Raw genomic sequence first — 17,354 nt, 5'->3', positions numbered from 1 at the left:
TATGCTTAAACAAAGGGGACTACAGTGGGATGAGGGCAGAGTTGGCTAAAGTAGACTGGAAACAATGGTGGCACAATTGAGGAACAGTGGAGGACTTTTAAGGAGCTCTTTCATAATGCGCAACAAAAATATATTCCAGTGAAAAAGAAGGGCGGCAAGAGAAGGGATAACCAGCCATGGATAACCAAGGAAATAAAGGAAAGTATCAAATCAAAGACCAATGAGTATAAGGTGGCCAAGGTTAGTGGGAAACTAGAGGATTGGGAAGATTTTAAGCAACAGCAAAGAATGACTAAAAAAGCAATAAAGAAAGGTAAGATAGATTACGAAGGTAAACTTGCGCAAAACATAAAAACAGATAGTAAAAGCTTTTACAGATATATAAAAAGGAAAAGAGTGACTAAAGTAAATGTTGGTCCCTTACAAGATGAAAAGGGGGATTTAATAATGGGAAATGTGGAAATGGCTGAGACCTTAAACAATTATTTTGCTTCCGTCTTCACAGTGGAAGACACAAAAACCATGCCAAAATTTGCAGGCCACAGGAATGTGGGAAGGGAGGACCTTGAGATGATCACCATCACTAGGGAGGTAGTGCTGGACAGACTAATGGGACTGAAGGTAGACAAGTCCCCTGGTCCTGATGAAATGCATTCCAGGGTATTAAAAGAGATGGCGGAAGTTATAGCAGATGCATTTGTTATAATCTACCAAAATTCTCTGGACTCTGGGGAGGTACCAGCGGATTGGAGAGCAGCTAATGTAACGCCTCTGTTTAAAAAAGGGGGCAGGCAAAAGGCAGGTAACTATAGGCCGGTTAGTTTAACATCTGTAGTGGGGAAAATGCTTGAAACTATCATTAAGGAAGAAATAGCGGGACATCTGGATAGGAATAGTGCAATCAAGCAGACGCAGCATGGATTCATGAAAGGGAAATCATGTTTAACTAACTTACTGGAATTCTTTGAGGATATAACGAGCATGGTGGATAGAGGTGTACCGATGGATGTGGTGTATTTAGATTTCCAAAAGGCATTCGATAAGGTGCCACACAAAAGGTTACTGCAGAAGATAAAGGTACACGGAGTCAGAGGAAATGTATTAGCAAGGATAGAGAATTGGCTGGCGAACAGAAAGCAGAGAGTCGGGATAAATGGGTCCTTTTCTGGTTGGAAATCAGTGGTTAGTGGTGTGCCACAGGGATCAGTGCTGGGACCACAACTGTTTACAATATACATAGATGACCTAGAGGAGGGGACAGAGTGTAGTACAACAAAATTTGCAGATGACACTAAGATTAGTGGGAAAGCGGGTTGTGTAGAGGACTCAGAGAGGCTGCAAGGAGATTTGGATAGATTAAGCGAATGGGCTAAGGTTTGGCAGATGGAATACAATGTCGGAAAGTGTGAGGTCATCCACCTTGGGAAAAAAAACAGTAAAAGGGAATATTATTTGAATGGGGAGAAATTACAACATGCTGTGGTGCAGAGGGACCTGGGGGTCCTTGATCCCAAAAGGTTAGTTTGCAGGTGCAGCAGGTAATCAGGAAGGCAAATGGAATGTTGGCGTTCATTGCGAAAGGGATGGAGTACAAAAGCAGGGAGATGTTGCTGCAACTGTATAAGGTATTGGTAAGGCCGCACCTGGAGTACTGCGTGCAGTTTTGGTCACCTTACTTAAGAAAGGATATACTAGCTTTGGAAGGGGTACAGAGACGATTCAACTAGGCTGATTCGAGAAATGAGGGGGTTACCTTATGATGATAGATTGAGTAGACTGGGTCTTTACTCCTTGGAGTTCAGAAGGATGAGGGGTGATCTTATAGAAACATTTAAAATCATGAAAGGGATAGACAAGATAGAGGCAGAGAGGTTGTTTCCATTGGTGGGGGAGACTAGAACTAGGGGGCACAGCCTCAAAATACGGAGGAGCCAATTTAAAACCGAGTTGAGAAAGAATTTCTTCTCCCAGAGGGTTGTGAATCTGTGGAATTCTCTGCCCAAGGAAGCAGTTGAGGCTAGCTCATTGAATGTATTCAAGTCAAAGATAGATAGATTTTTAAGCAATAAGGGAATTAAGGGTTACGGGGGAGCGGGCGGGGAAGTGGAGCTGAGTCCACGACCAGATCAGCCATGATCTTATTGAATGGCGGAGCAGGCTCGAGGGGCTAGATGGCCTACTCCTGTTCCTAATTCTTATGATCTTATGTTCTTATGTTCTTATGTATGTTGCCTCCCTGGTGCAAGGGTCAAGGATGTCTCGGAGCGGCTGCAGGGCATTCTGGAGGGAGAGGGTGAACAGCCAGTTCTCACGGTGCATATAGGTACCAACGATATAGGTAAAAAATGGGATGAGGTCCTACAAGCTGAATTTAGGGAGCTAGGGGTTAAATTAAGAAGTAGGACCTCAATGGTAGCAATCTCAGGATTGCTACCATTGAGTAGAAATAGCAGGATAGTTAAGATGAATACGTGGTTTGAGGAATGGAACAAGAGGGAGGGATTCAAATTCCAGGGACATTGAATCGGTTCTGGGGGAGGTGGGACCAGTACAAACCAGACGGTCTGCACCTGGGCAGGACTGGAACTGATGTCCTGGGGAGTGTTTGCTAGTGCTTTTGGGGATGGTACAAAATAATAGGGCAGGGGGATGGGAATCTATGCAGGGAGACAGAGGGAAGTAAAATGGGGGTAGAAGCAAAAGGTAGAAAGGAGATAAGGAAAAGTGGAGGGCAGAGAAATCAAAGGCAGAAATCAAAAAGGGCCAGAGTACAACATAATTCTCAAAGGACAAAGAGTGTTAAAAAAACAAGCCTGAAAGCTCTGTCTCTCAATGTGAGGAGCATTTGTAATAAGGTGAATGAATTAACTGCACAGATAGCTGTTAACAGATATGATGTAATTGGGATTACGGAGAAATGGCTCCAGGGTGACCAAGGCTGGGAACTCAACATCCAGGGGTATTCAATATTCATGAATGATAGACAGAAAGGAAAAGGAGGAGGCATAGCGTTGCTGGTGAAAGAGGAGATTAACGCAATAGTAAGGAAGGACATTAGCTTGGATGATGTGGAAACTGTATGGGTAGAGCTGCGGAACACCCAAGGGCAGAAAACGCTAGTGTGAGTTGTGTACAGACAGTAGTAGTGAGGTTGGGCATCAAACAGGAAATTAAGAATACGTGCAATAAAGGTACAGCTGTTATCATGGGAGACTTTAATCTACATATAGATTGGGCTAATCAAACTGGTAGCAATACGGTGGAGGAGGATTTCCTGGAGTGTATAAGGGATGGTTTTCTAGACCAATATGTTGAGGAGCCAACGAGAGAGCTGGCCATCCTAGACTGGGTGTTGTGTAATGAGAGAGGATTAATTCGCAATCTTGTTGTGCGAGGCCCCTTAGGGAAGAATGACCATAATATGATAGAATTCTTCATTAAGATAGAGAGTGATACAGTTAACTCAGAAACTAGGGTCCTGAACTTGAAGAAAGGTAACTTCGATGGTATGAGATATGAATTGGCTAGGATAGACTGGCAAATGATACTTAAAGGGTTGACAGTGGCTAGGCAATGACAGACATTTAAAGATCACATGGATAAGGGGTACATTGTCATGGTACAGCAGTCATTATCATGGTACATCAGTCATTGAAAGTTGGCATGCAGGTACAGCAGGCGGTAAAGAAGGCAAATGGTATGTTGGCCTTCATAGCTAGGGGATTTGAGTATAGGAGCAGGGAAGTTTTATTGCAGTTGTCCAGGACCTCGGTGAGGTCTCACCTGGAATATTGTGTTCAGTTTTGGTCTCCTAATCTGAGGAAGGACGTTCTTGCTATTGAGGGAGTGCAGCGAAGGTTCACCAGACTGATTCCCGGGATGGCAGGACTGACATATGAGGTGAGATTGGATCGACTGGGCCTGTATTCACTGGAGTTCAGAAGGATGAGAGGGGAATCTCATAAAAACATATAAAATTCTGACGGGACTGAACAGGTTAGATGCAGGAAGAATGTTCCCGATGTTGGGGAAGTCCAGAACCAGGGGACATAGTCTTAGGATAATGGGTAATCCATTTAGGACTGAGTTGAGGAGAAACTTCTTCACTCAGAGAGTTGTTAACCTGTGGAATTCCCTACCGCAGAGAGTTGTTGATGCCAGTTCATTGGATATATTCAAGAAGGAATTAGATATGGCCCTTACGGCTAAAGGGATGAAGGTGTATGGAGAGAAAGCAGGAAAGGGGTACTGAGGTGAATGATCAGGCATGATCTTATTGAATGTTGGTGCAGGCTCGAAGGGCTGAATGGCCTACTCCTGCACCTATTTTCTATGTTTCTATGTTTCTATGAAACCTTTGGGGAAATTCTTAACCTTGGAAGAAACTTTCCAAAACATCCCTCGGAACCCCTGCGGACAGCTGACCTTCCTAATGCCTGCCCCCCAAACAAGCCTCGGACCATCTACGATCAATGGCGTTACTCGGCACCGAGCTTGCAGCCAACATCTCGCCGTAGGCAATTATGCTTATACAGCAGTGCCTGGTCTCCAGTCGTCTTGGACCCCCGTGCCACTGCAACAAGACTTTGCTCAGCTAAGCCCATGTTGTTGCCGGTGTGCAGCGGCCACCCCACGTTAAAAGAACTCATGCACAGTCATCTTCCACTTCGCTAATATGAAGTTCAGGACCTGGAACATCAGGACCCTCATGGACAACTCCACTAGCAACAGGCCAGAACGCTGCACCGCCATAGTTGCCCGGGAACTTAGACGTTTTGACATTGACATTGCCGCCCTAAGCGAGACCTGGCGGGCAGGGGAAGGCCAGCTCAAGGAACATGGTGGAGGTTACACCTTTTTCTGGAAAGGGAAACCAGGAGGCAGAACGCCGCCTTCATGGAGTCAGCCTCGCCGTCAAAAATTAACTGGTCGACCGCCTCAAAGACTTCCCCTGTGGGGTTAACGAACACCTCATGACTCTTTGTATCACCCTATCCCGGAACCAATGTGCCACAGTCATCAGTGTGTACATCCCAACACTCGATGCAATGGATGAGGCTAAAGAGGGTTTTTATTCCAACCTCGAGACATCTCTGTCCCGCGTCCCCACAGGCGACAAACTGATCCTCCTGGGTGACTTTAGTGCCAGGGTCGGCAAAGACACAGCCCTCTGGGGGGGCGTGATTGGCAGAGAGGGAGTAGGGAAAGCCAACTCCAGCGGTACCCTACCCCTGACAAAATGTCTAGAACACAAACTCCTCATCACCAACATCCTGTTCTGCCAGAGGGACAAATACAAGGCATTGTGGCAACGCGCTCGCTCCAAACACTGGCACCTGCTCAACTATGTCATCGTCCGAGCCAGGGATCACAAGGATGTGCACATCACCCGCACCATGACAGGAGCTGACGACTGCTGGACGGACCATCATCGATATAAATATCGCCCCAAATAAAGGGGACAGCAGAAGCAGTGCCGCAAAAAAGTTAATGCCAGGGCACTTAAAGACCCAGCTAAGAGAGCCCTGTACAGCCAGCGCCTGACAGCCAATGTGGCATGCCTTGATGACCCTGAGATGCTGAATGTCCACAGTGCTGGTTTGCCCTCCAGGTCTCTATAACCAGTGCCTGTGAAGAGACACTTGGTTACTCAACCAGAAAACACCAGGACTGGTTTGATGAAAATGATCAGGAGATTCAAGAACTAATAGATCGTAAGCAAAGAGCATTTATGAGCCTTAAGCAACAACCAACTCGGGAGCTGCAAAGCAACATTACAGATGGCTCAAGGCTGAGGTACAACAAAAAACTCTGGACCTAAAGAACAGGTGGTGGATGGAGAAAGCACAGGAGATACAACAACTGGCCAACAGCCACGATATGCGAGGATTCTTCATTGCAGTCAAGGCCACCTACGGTCCAAACTCCCAAGACCCCAGCACACTCCTGGTCAAGAACGGGGAAACACTCATCAAGGACACCGAGGATGTCAGGGCCCGCTGGAAGGAGCACTTTGAAGATCTCCTCAATCAAGACTCTGCCTTTGACTCAAGTGTTCTCGACTCCATCCCGCAGCATGTGACCCACCACCACCTCAGTGAAACACTAACGCTGCACAAGGTTGGCAAAGCCATAAAACAGCTCTAGAATAACAAGGCTACGGGTGCGGATGGAATTCCTGCTGAGGCGTAAAAGTATGGTGGAGGGGCGCTGTTGGCGCGGATACATGACCTCATCTCTCTTATTTGGAGGGAGGAGAGCATGCCGGGAGATCTCAGAGATGCAGTGATTGTGACCATCTTTAAAAAGGAGGACAAGTCCGACTGCGGCAACTACAGGGGAATCTCCCTGCTATCAGCCACTGGGAAGGCTGTCGATAGAGTTCTCCTGAACCGTCTTCTTCCTGTGGCCGAGGAGCTGTGCCCGGAATCACAGTGCGGATTTCGTCCTCTACGGGGCACAACGGACATGATCTTCGCAGCGCGACAGCTGCAGGAAAAATGCAGGGAGCAGCGCCAGCCCTGATACATGGCCTTTTTCGGTCTTACAAAGGCCTTTGACACTGTCAACCGTGAGGGCTTATGGAGTTTTGGATGCCCCCAAAAGTTTGTCAACATCCTTCACCTGCTCCACAACGACATGCAGGCTGTGATCCTTACCAGCGGTTCCATTACAGACCCAATCCACGTCCGGACCGGGGTCAAATAGGGCTGCGTCATCGCTCCAACTCTCTTCTCAATCTTCCTCGCCGCCATGCTCTACCTCACAATCAACAAGCTCCCCGCTGGTGTGGAACTAAACTACAGAATCAGTGGGAGGCTGTTTAACCTACGCAGCCTCCAGGCCAGGTCCAAGACCACCCCAATCTCTGTCGTTGAGCTGCAGTACGCAGACGACGCCTGCGTCTGCGCACATTCTGAGGCTGAACTCCAGGATATAGTCGATGTATTCACCGAGGCATATGAAAGCATGGGCCTTACGCTTAACATCCGTAAGACAAAGGTCCTCCACCAGCCTGTCCTCGTGGCACAGCACTGCCCCTCAGTCATCAAGATTCATGGCGTGGCCCTCGACAACATGGACCACTTCCCATACCTCAGGAGCCTCTTATCAACACAGGCAGACATTGATGCGGAGATTCAACATCGCCTCCAGTGCGCCAATGCAGCCTTCGGCCGCCTGAGGAAAAGAGTTTTTGAAGACCAGGCCCTCAAATCTACCACCAAGCTCATGGGCTACAGGGCTCCTGTATGGATCAGAGGCATGGACGACGTACAGATGACACCTCAAGTCGCTGGAGATATATCACCAACTATGTCTCCGCAAGATCCTGCAAATCCCCTGGGAGGACAGGCGCACCAACATCCGTGTCCTCATCCAGGCTAACATCCCCAGCATTGAAGCACTGACCACACTTGATCAACTTCGCTGGGCAGACACGACACTCCCTAAGCAATTGCTCTATGCGGAGCTCCTTCACGGCAAACGAGACAAAGGTGGGCAGTGGAAACGTTACAAGGCCACCCTCGAAGCCTCCCTGGTAAAATGCAACATCACCACTGACACCTGGGAGTCCCTGGCTGAAGACCACCCTAGGTGGAGAAAGTGCATGCGGGAGGGTGTTGACCTCTTCGAATCTCAACGTCGCAAGCGTGAAGAGGTCGGATGCAGGCAGCGGAAGGAGCGAGCAGCAAATCAGTCCTACCCCCCCTTCCCCCGACGAATGTTTGTCCCTCTTGTGACAGGGTCTGTGGCTCTCGTATTGGACTGTTCAGCCACCAAAGGACTCACTTTAGGAGTGAGAGCAAGTCCTGCTCAATTCCGAGGGACTGCCTATGAGGTTGATTTATGTAAGGACCCGTCTTTATACCAGAGAGTATGGTGAACCACAGGTGAACCACATGTCTATCAATATGCTGCTTTATCAACATAAAAGTTCCTCTCGATAGGATTGGAACTAATGAGTTTGCAATCTATACTAACTTTGCCCCCATAATGAAGTCTTCAATATAATGAGAATATAGCGATCTAACTTTTTAAAAATAATTCCATGAAAAATAGTAAAAATAGCAAAATAATTTGCCCGGCTTGTGTTCAATTTATATTCCAGCATCCAAAAGCACGAGGCAAGTCTCATTTAATTAACAATGTCTGATCTATTTTGTAGCAGTCCATGACTACACAGAGCTAATTAACACTCCATTCGGAATCCAAAGAAATCTATTAAAAAAATGAGCTCGCCCATCTGTAATCATGAAAGGTGATCAACTGGGATTTAATCATTCATGCCACCCTTACAGAAGGCATTAGTGGGTAGCAAAATGAAACAGAAAACACACAAATATAATTAGAAAGTGCAAATAAAACAGCTATCCAGGGATGCTTTGAAGATGAAGCATGTGATGTTTTAAATTATTGGTATGAGGATGGGAGGGATCACAACAAACATTTTTTACTGCAAAGTTTTCTTCAGAAAATGTGGTATCCCATCTGTGTTATTTTTAAGTATTACTCTCGCTAGTCTATAAGTCGCTTGCCAGGACCTAGCAATTTGGGTGCAGCCAAGAGCATTTTATGTCTGTGTAGCCCAGTAAACCAAAAGCATGTTATTTGTTCTGTTCCCATGAACACATTATTTTGGTGTAAGCAAGAGCCTGTGACACGTTTGTAGCCAAGAAGCTGTTACCGAGGATTATTTTTGTTTCGATTGATACTGATTGTAAACAATATTGCATGAAAAAAATCTCACACCGATTATTCACATACTTAGTAATCCTATTTTATACATTTCTTAGACATAATTTTAAGACTGAGCATTAGATCTAAAACTTGGACGATTACCAGCATCAGCATACTCCATTGACTGAGGCAGAACACTGCTTCCCATTTCTGACTCTGATTGCAAGCAGCTTGTGAAAAACAATAGATCAGGTCCCCAGCCAAAGTGACCCTGGATCGTGGTAAACCAACAGCTGTGCATTCAAGTTCGCATCGCTCTGCTATAAGGCAGCACCTCTCGTGGTCCATTATCATAAGATAATGGTGCTTCTCCATTCACACAGGGAAACAAGAATGCACCAAAAAGAGTAGAGCTACTGGTCTACCACCATCTTTAATCATCAACTTCTACAAGTGCTGCACACCTTAAATTAATGAGAAAAATCATGTTTTGTAATAATGTAGACACCTCCACCTTGGTAAACTAAATATACATCAAGAACAACAAGCCAAATATGGCTTAACATTTGTTGAGATAAACTATGAATATCAACAATTAAAATCTTTGAGATCAATATCAATTTTTGCGATTGGAACTCACAGTTAATCCCTAATACATTCACTGAAAATGTTAATCATGTCTCCTGTACCTTTCTGCATAATAATTCTATCTACAGCTGATGTGGCCGACTGTCATTCTCAGATTAAATTCAGTTCTAAATTGGTAATTATAATTGATTCACACCAACATACAATTGCCATAATAAGAAATAAAAATAAGTTTTATTGTGTACTGGCACTTCTTTTAGCACTAAGGTTTGCCTTATAATGAATGGAGTGGTACTGTCTCATCAACAATGTCCCTCGATATACAAGTGCTATCCTGTTCATTATTGCTTAATTATATGTTAACAGAATTGCAGCTGAGGTACTACTTCATAATGCAAAACTGCCTATTATAGAATGAAACAGAAACCTATGCAATGCATGAGGCAGTATTACTTACTAACATTTTGTCAAGGGCTACAATTCTAATCAAAGTCTTTCATGAGAAATACTGCAATGTGTAAACCTACAATTTCCCCACATAGTGAGCTCCTGACTTCAGTCATGCCAACAAGAAGAACTTGTATTTATATAGTACCTTTAATGTACTAAAATGTCCCAAGGTGCTTCACAGGAGCGTTATAGAACAAAATTTGACACCGAACCACATAAGCAGAAATTAAAGCAGATGACCAAAAGCTTGGTCAAAGATTTAGGGCCCGAAATTGATGAAGGCCAAGGCCCGTCCAAGTGCCACCCAAAGTACCGACGATGGCCACCGAGAGATCGGGTGGTACTTTGCCAGGAAGATTCCTCTAAAAGAGGTGGTGGTACCAAATGGCGGCTGATGCCGTCAATCTGGGCGGCGGCGGGCGGGAGCTCCCAATCTCAGTGGCAAAGGCTCTTGCCGCCCAAGTGCCGCCGAGGATGGAGTCGGGCCGAGGGAGGGTGGAAGAGCTGGAAATAAAAAGCATTACAAAAAAAAATAACGGAACACCTTCAGGGGACCCCATCCAGGTAAGTCGCTGTGAAATTTATTTTTACATTATGTTCACTCACCTTTTTTTTCCATTCTTCATACCTACCGTCAGGGTTAGAACAGCCTCCACGCAGCGGTCTTTCCCCCTGCTGGCGCCGACTCCTGCCAACTCCCGCCCGCACCAATCTGGCATCCCGGCGGGCAGGAAGCCACTTGCACTACTTGGCCACCAGAGGACATCTGCAGGCAGTTCCCAGCGGTACTCCCCTCCCATCCACTCCAGCCCAAGTGGAAACTGGGAGAGAGAGGAAACCGGAGGCAAAACTCGGCGGCAGTCAGCGGCAGTGGGAGGTAAGGCCACCAATATCAGGCCCTATGGTTTTTAGGAGCATCATAAAGGAGGAAAGAGAGGTAGAGAGGCAGAGATATTTAGGGAGTGAGTTCCAGAGTTTAGGTCCTTGGCAGCTGAAGGCACGGTCACCAATGGTTGAATGATTAAAATCAGAGATGCTCAAGAGGCCAGAATTAGAGGAGATTGCAGAGATAGGGAGGGGCAAGGCCATCGAGGGATTTGAAAACAAGGATGAGAATTTTAAAATCGTGGGTTTGCTTAACTGGGAGCAAATATAGGTCAGTGAGTACAGGGATGAAGGGTGAATGGGACTTGGTGTGAGTTAGGACAAGGAGTTTTAGATGACCTCAAGTTTACATTGGATAAAAAGTGGGAGGCCAGCTGGGAGTGTGTTGGAATAGTCAAGTCTAAAGGTAAGAAAGATATGGATGAGGGTTTCAGCAGCAGATGAGCTGAGGCAGGGGCGGAGTCAGGTGGTGCCACTGGGGTCAGTTGCCAAGTGGAGGCCTGGTTCATCTCCACAAGAACAAAAAGATAAGAGCTACAGGGCCAGCGGTATCATTAATTAGTTTTATTTTGATAGGGCTCTTTGATTTGCTCTGGGAAGCTAGGATAGCTCCGCCTCCACTAATACTTCTTTGCATTCTAAAGCAGGAAAACAAGAAAGGGTTCAGAAAAACCAACTGAATCCCAGCTTGATTAAAGAAGTATAGGACATGGGCTTTTGCCCTTCATTCCCATCAAAGTAGCTTCACTAGTCTTGGTCATTTTATTAATGACAATGTGCTTCTCGTCAAGGAAAGATGGAACACTGGAGTCATCCAGTGAGTCATCCTGGTTATTCTAACACTTTTTGGAAGCCAATTACACAATGGCATTAGCTAAGACCTAGCATAGGTCCAAGCGTGCTCTGTCATCCAGCGAAGGGTGCATGCACAAGGTGGCAAATCAACGAGAAAACAAAAATAGTAAGTGTAACAATGGCAATGGCCTGATAATAATGCATCTAGATCGATAGGAAAGGTTTGTTGATGAAGGGCAAATAGCATTTAATGTGTACAAAGCTAGTTAATGAGACTAGGGTGTGGAAGTAAACAGTGGGAATATAAACTAAGTTGTTTTAACTTACAGGACCGAAGGAATTGGTACTGTAAGATAATTAATTGAAATCAACAGTGCAATGTGCAGCATCAGTGAGGAAAGCTAACTAGAACTTGGTATGTATAGCCAAAGGATATAAGGCAAATCCCAGAGATGACAATCTGTACAAATCACTGATGTGGTCACAGCTGGAATACTGTGTACAACCAAGGATATTCATACATTGCTGGCCATTCAAAAAAGTGCAACCCCTCTAACAATCAGCCTAAAGCATCTGAGCTATGAGGAGATATTCAAGCGCCTGTGATTGTTTACTATGGGGAAAAGAAAGCTCAGGGGAGATATTATTCAAGTAGTCAAGGCACTTACCGGAATAGATAAATTGAACCCTGAAAATATATTCAGGAATGCCGCAAACGCTAGACCCAGGGCTCACAGGCTCAAACTTAGCAGAGGGAAGATGCACAGATAGTTTAGATTTAACTACCTTACACAAAGGATGGTGAACATGCCGAATGGACTGCCTAGGGAGGCAGTAAAGACTAATGGTGTGGAAAAATTTAAGGGAGAATTGGGTCGACATTTGAAGTATTTTTTGGGGACCAGCCAGATGGACTGCAGAATCTTTTCCAGTGCTTTCCTATGTGATCGATTAGTTTTACCTGTCTCTGTGATGGATTAGGTTTTCTTGCAATAAAACCTATATTTTTTACCCTGTGGTCTGCTGCCAGAAACCTGTGTGCAGAGTGAATCAGAAAACCTTACTCCTTCTACTAGCCTGGACTTCTAATATCAGCATTTGTTTTAATTCCTCTTGCTATGTATTCACTGATGCCACTTATTATACCATACACATCAAAAGTTATTTGATTCATGGTCTCGGAGACTATTAACAACAACCACAGCCTGCATTTGATTCATGCCTTTAACATTGGAAACGTCCCATGGTACATTATTAAATGATGGAGATGTTTACATTATCACAAATATAATAACAGTCATATTAATAAAAAGATATGTACACGAGAGTTAAAGAAAGGAACATCGTGGAAAGATACAGAGGGCTTACAACTTCTTGTATAGCATATATCTGAAGATCTCAATTATGTTATTGCAGTTCACTCTTTTCCAGTTGTCTATTACACAATGCTTGAATATAATTGAATTCAATGATATTGGTAAACAGAAAATAAAAGGTGCATGGGAGTACCACAAACTACAGACACAAAACTTGAGCTGCCTATACAATTAGTAGAACTCTGGAGTACATTGCAGCCATGGCATTTTTCCACCTTTCTTTAATTATATGTCAAAAATACACAGGTATTAACATTCACTCGGAATGCTAGGTATTCAAGTTTACTGTTCAAATTAAGATTTTATTATCAATAAGAAATGTTGCTGTTCCCATTCATATCTTGTGTGCATTTCCGCTATGCGTGGTCTAAACTTGCATCTCCTGAGTTATGCCACACATATTAGTAAATGCTTTATGCGGAGCTCCTTCATGGTAAATGAGCCAAAGGAGGACAGTGGAAACGTTATAAGGACACCCCCAAAGCCTCCCTAGTAAAGTGCGATATCACCATTGACGCCTGGGAGACCCTGGCCGAAGACCGCCCGAGGTGGAGAAAATACATCCGGGAGGGCGTCGAGCTCTTCAAGTCCCAACGCAAAGAGCATGAAGAGGCCAAGCGCAGGCACCGGAAGGAGCGCCCCAAACCAGCCCCACCGACCCCTTCCCTCGACGAATGTCTGTCCCACCTGTAACAGGGTCTGTGGCTCTCGTATCGGACTGTTCAGCCATCAAAGAACTCACTTTGGGAGTGAAAGCAAGTCTTCCTCGATTCCGAGGGACTGCCAATGATGATGATGATTAGTAACGACGAGAAGGGTGGTTATTACTGACAAACTAATGCACAAGACTAATATACCTGTTGTTTGTAATACACAAGTGTGCCATAAATTGCTGCCACAGTTGCTTACCACCGTTTTCATTACTTATGTTTATTAACTCTTAAAATACTGATTTCAGCATCTGTTGTATTTTGTTCATTGAACAGAAGAAAGGAATATTTGCATTTATTTAGCATCTGATCACATTTCTCGGACACATTCCAAAATGCTTCACATACAATGAATTACTTTAAAAGTGCAGTTGCTGTTATGCAGCCAAATGTGGCAACTATTTTACACACAACACGGTCCTGAAAAGAAGAGATGAATGAGCAGTTAATCTGTTCTTGGGTGGCGGTTAAGTAAGAAATGTTGGCCAGTATACCAAGAAAACTTCCTACTCTTCTTCAAATAATACAATAGGTTCTTTAATATCCACCGAACAGGCATGGTTTCAGTTTAACGCCTGATCCAGCACCTCTGACAATGCAACCCTCGCTTCATACTGCCTCGGAGTGCCAGCCTAGATTAAATCCTGGTTTGAACCTACAGCCTTCTGAGTTCGAGGCATGAGTGCAACCAATTTGATCCAAGCTAACGCAAATGAATAGAGAAATAAATATTTTATGCAGAAAATCATAAACCACACTTGCTTTTTGGACCACAGTGTTTACAATCCATAATTAATCAAGAACTGGCATCTGCTGTGTTTTTTAAATGATTTTGATTATTTTCTGTTACAAAGATATTTATTATATATATATTTCCCCACTACTTGTTCTGAACTCATTCTGTCGCCATTTAAACAAACACACATCTTGAAGTTGTAAAACTTATATATTGTCACTCCAAAATAAAACAGTAAATATTACACATCGAGGAGACAAAAACACATGTTAACTCTTTTCTGGTGTGCGCATCAGAGGAAACAACTGTTGCTGGGCAATCTGTCTGGAGAATGCCCTTGTGTCTGATCTGCCATAATGCAAGCATCGGACAAGAAGCTCTCAGTAAGCTTGCAATCAATCTTATGTGCATCCAGCCCTGGGTTGCTTAGCTTTCCTTTCCATACACCCACACGGCACAAAGCAAAGCGATCATTTTAATTATATACCAGATCCACCCATCAGCCTTAATGCACACACATAAAACAGAAAAATCAGTTTAACGGAGATTACTTCTAACCTATTTCAACTCTCTGTCCTAGAACGAAAGGGAAACATACCTTCAGGAAATGTACAACTTAACCAACGAAGAATATCACAGAAATTGAATTTCAAGTCTCCAAGAGGGCAGGGAACCAATGTTTCATTTCATGCAGGCACAGCCCGTTCCACTACAGGCATTGATTTTCTCCTGACATCCAGTAATTCAGACCACCAGTTTACAGCAGAGCTTTCACTTTCTGCTTCGCAAATAGCCACAATCAGCCTTCACTGAGCACAGCAGACTACCACTCCTGTTGTTTTTGCTCAATGCACATGTGCCTGCTCCAGGCTTCCACCCACTTGAATGACATACAAGCATTCAAATGAAATGAGTGGCCCTGGAGTAAGCAGAAGCCAACCTCCTAAAGGATGTAAGCATTTATGCAAAGTAGGAGCACAACAGCTCCTGCATTCAATGGCTCCTGGAGATTATCATATTTATACAGCTGTAATCATTTTGAGTGCTGCTGTAGCTTGTCTGTACTAAAATAAAAACAACTTTGTTTTAAAACTCCAAAGAATATTGAGAATTAAGCACTGTTCAGTGGAATCTGTATTTTTCTTAATTTGCATAGAATGGGATTTATATATGTATATATATGTGAAACAATTTTTTGCACAAATCAACATGAACAACGGCATTTATATAACCCCTTTAATGTAGAAAACACCTGAAGACTGTTTAGAGGGAGGACAAAAATATGAATAAAATAGATAAAGGAGTGGACACCTAGTAAAAGGAGCATTAACAAAGGTGACTGAATACTTTTACAAGGTTTTTAAAGATGGAAAGAGAAGTGTAGCAGCAGAGGGGTTTAGGGAGGGAGTTCCAGAGAGTTGAGCTGAGGCAGTCGAAGGCTTTGCCACCAATAAGGGGGTGAAGCGAGTACAAAAGTCAGATGATCACGGGGTAAGGGATGAGATATGAGGCTGTAGGAGTTTGCAGAGATAAGGTGGGGTGAGGCCAAGGAGGGATTGGAAGATAAGTGGGAGAATTTTAAATTCAATGCATTAGGGGTTAGCAAACCAGTGTAGTTCATTGAGGACAGTGGTAGTGGGTGGGACTGAGTGCAGGACAGTATTAAGGCAATCGAATTTTGTGCAAATATAGGAGCAGGAGGATGGGATGCCAGCAAGATAGATCAGGCCCAATTTTCATGAAGGGTTAATTTCCGTCTTCATTTCATTTCAGGCCAGGAGAGCAATATTGATTGCTATGTGTAGTGTACCGAGATGAGGAGAAACTTCTTCACCCAGAGAGTGGTGAACCTGTGGAATTCTCTACCACAGAAAGTAGTTGAGGCCAATTCACTAAATATATTCAAAATGGAGTTAGATGAAGTCCTTACTACTCGGGGGATCAAGGGTTATGGCGAGAAAGCAGGAAGGGGGTACTGAAGTTTCATGTTCAGCCATGAACTCATTGAATGGCGGTGCAGGCTAGAAGGGCTGAATGGCCTGCTCCTGCACCTATTTTCTATGTTTCTATGTTTCTATGTAACTTAAAGACACTACACATGGTAATTGTTCATTACTACATCTCATGTAACCTATAGGTATTACACATTAAAATTATTAATCACTATGTGTAATGTCGATAGGTGCCTTCATACCATAGGAGTGCAACTGACTGCAGATGTATTGGAATCCCTCCATGGGCTGTCCTCTATAATGTAAAGAAGCCCAGGTTCGAGGGAACAATGGCATTGTGCACCCACCAAAACATGGATACAAATGCTGAGAACCAGAACCCCTATAGAGACTGAATCCCCAAAGCAGGAGAAGCGCTCATGAACATCGCTGTACTGAAACTGGATGAAGTAGAAGTGCAAACACAAAGGCCCGTTATTTGCAGTCAGCGGTGAAGTAAAGGCATGCGCCGCTGGCCCCAAAGAAAGTTTCCCACAAAGACCTCATGATCTCTGCAGCGAGACATTTGGCTTTTCCAACCTTCAGTTGAGATCACTGTAAGTTTATGGGGAATCCCTAACGCGAGCTGCTGTGGTGTCAACAAGCTGTCTAAGTAACCAATCACAAGGTAGAATTGTCACAGACAATTGTCACAACCAGGAAGTGAAGAAGCTCCTTTTATTCCAACGTTTTAAAAATGTTATCAACAGCAAAACAAAGATTCAGGGTCTCACATGGGGAAAAGGTAAACCTGAAATAAAGATGAACAAACTTTAAAAAATACTGTTTTAAGTTTCTTTATAGTTATTAAAATGGATAAATTTGACACTCCACAAAATTAAAATTAGCTTTTCAAGGCCAGAAACTTTGTTTAGCAGCAATACGCTGTTAAATCCCCAGTTACACCTAATCCAAATGGGTCTAACTTCTAATGGGGTATTTAACAGCAAAAATTACTGCAGAAAAGCCCAAGTTTTTGTCAGTTCCACTGATTTCACTGATGATACTATTTACCGGTTATGGGGGTGGGACATGAGGGCCACAGTGCAGCCATGTCGGAGCAGCGAATGACTGGCCCCAACTTCAGGATTTCCACGTTAGGATGCGCATGCGCTACATCCTGAAGTTGTGGTCAGTTTCAAAG

The 17,354-nt window shown here is 44.1% G+C and overlaps 1 protein-coding gene across 1 annotated transcript in view; it reads right to left on the bottom strand.

Moving 5' to 3' along the window:
- Positions 1-15,017, bottom strand: part of rasgef1ba (RasGEF domain family, member 1Ba) — a 209,536-nt gene extending 194,519 nt beyond the window's left edge. The window contains exon 1 of the mRNA XM_070863893.1: positions 14,818-15,017. The gene's annotated coding sequence lies outside the window, so the exon portion shown is untranslated. The remainder of the gene's footprint in view (positions 1-14,817) is intronic.
- Between the last annotated feature and the right edge of the window lie 2,337 nt (positions 15,018-17,354).

Source organism: Pristiophorus japonicus, chromosome 2 (assembly GCF_044704955.1).
Source record: "Pristiophorus japonicus isolate sPriJap1 chromosome 2, sPriJap1.hap1, whole genome shotgun sequence".
Taxonomy (NCBI): Eukaryota; Metazoa; Chordata; class Chondrichthyes; family Pristiophoridae; genus Pristiophorus; species Pristiophorus japonicus.
This window is presented reverse-complemented; position numbering and strand designations above follow the sequence as displayed.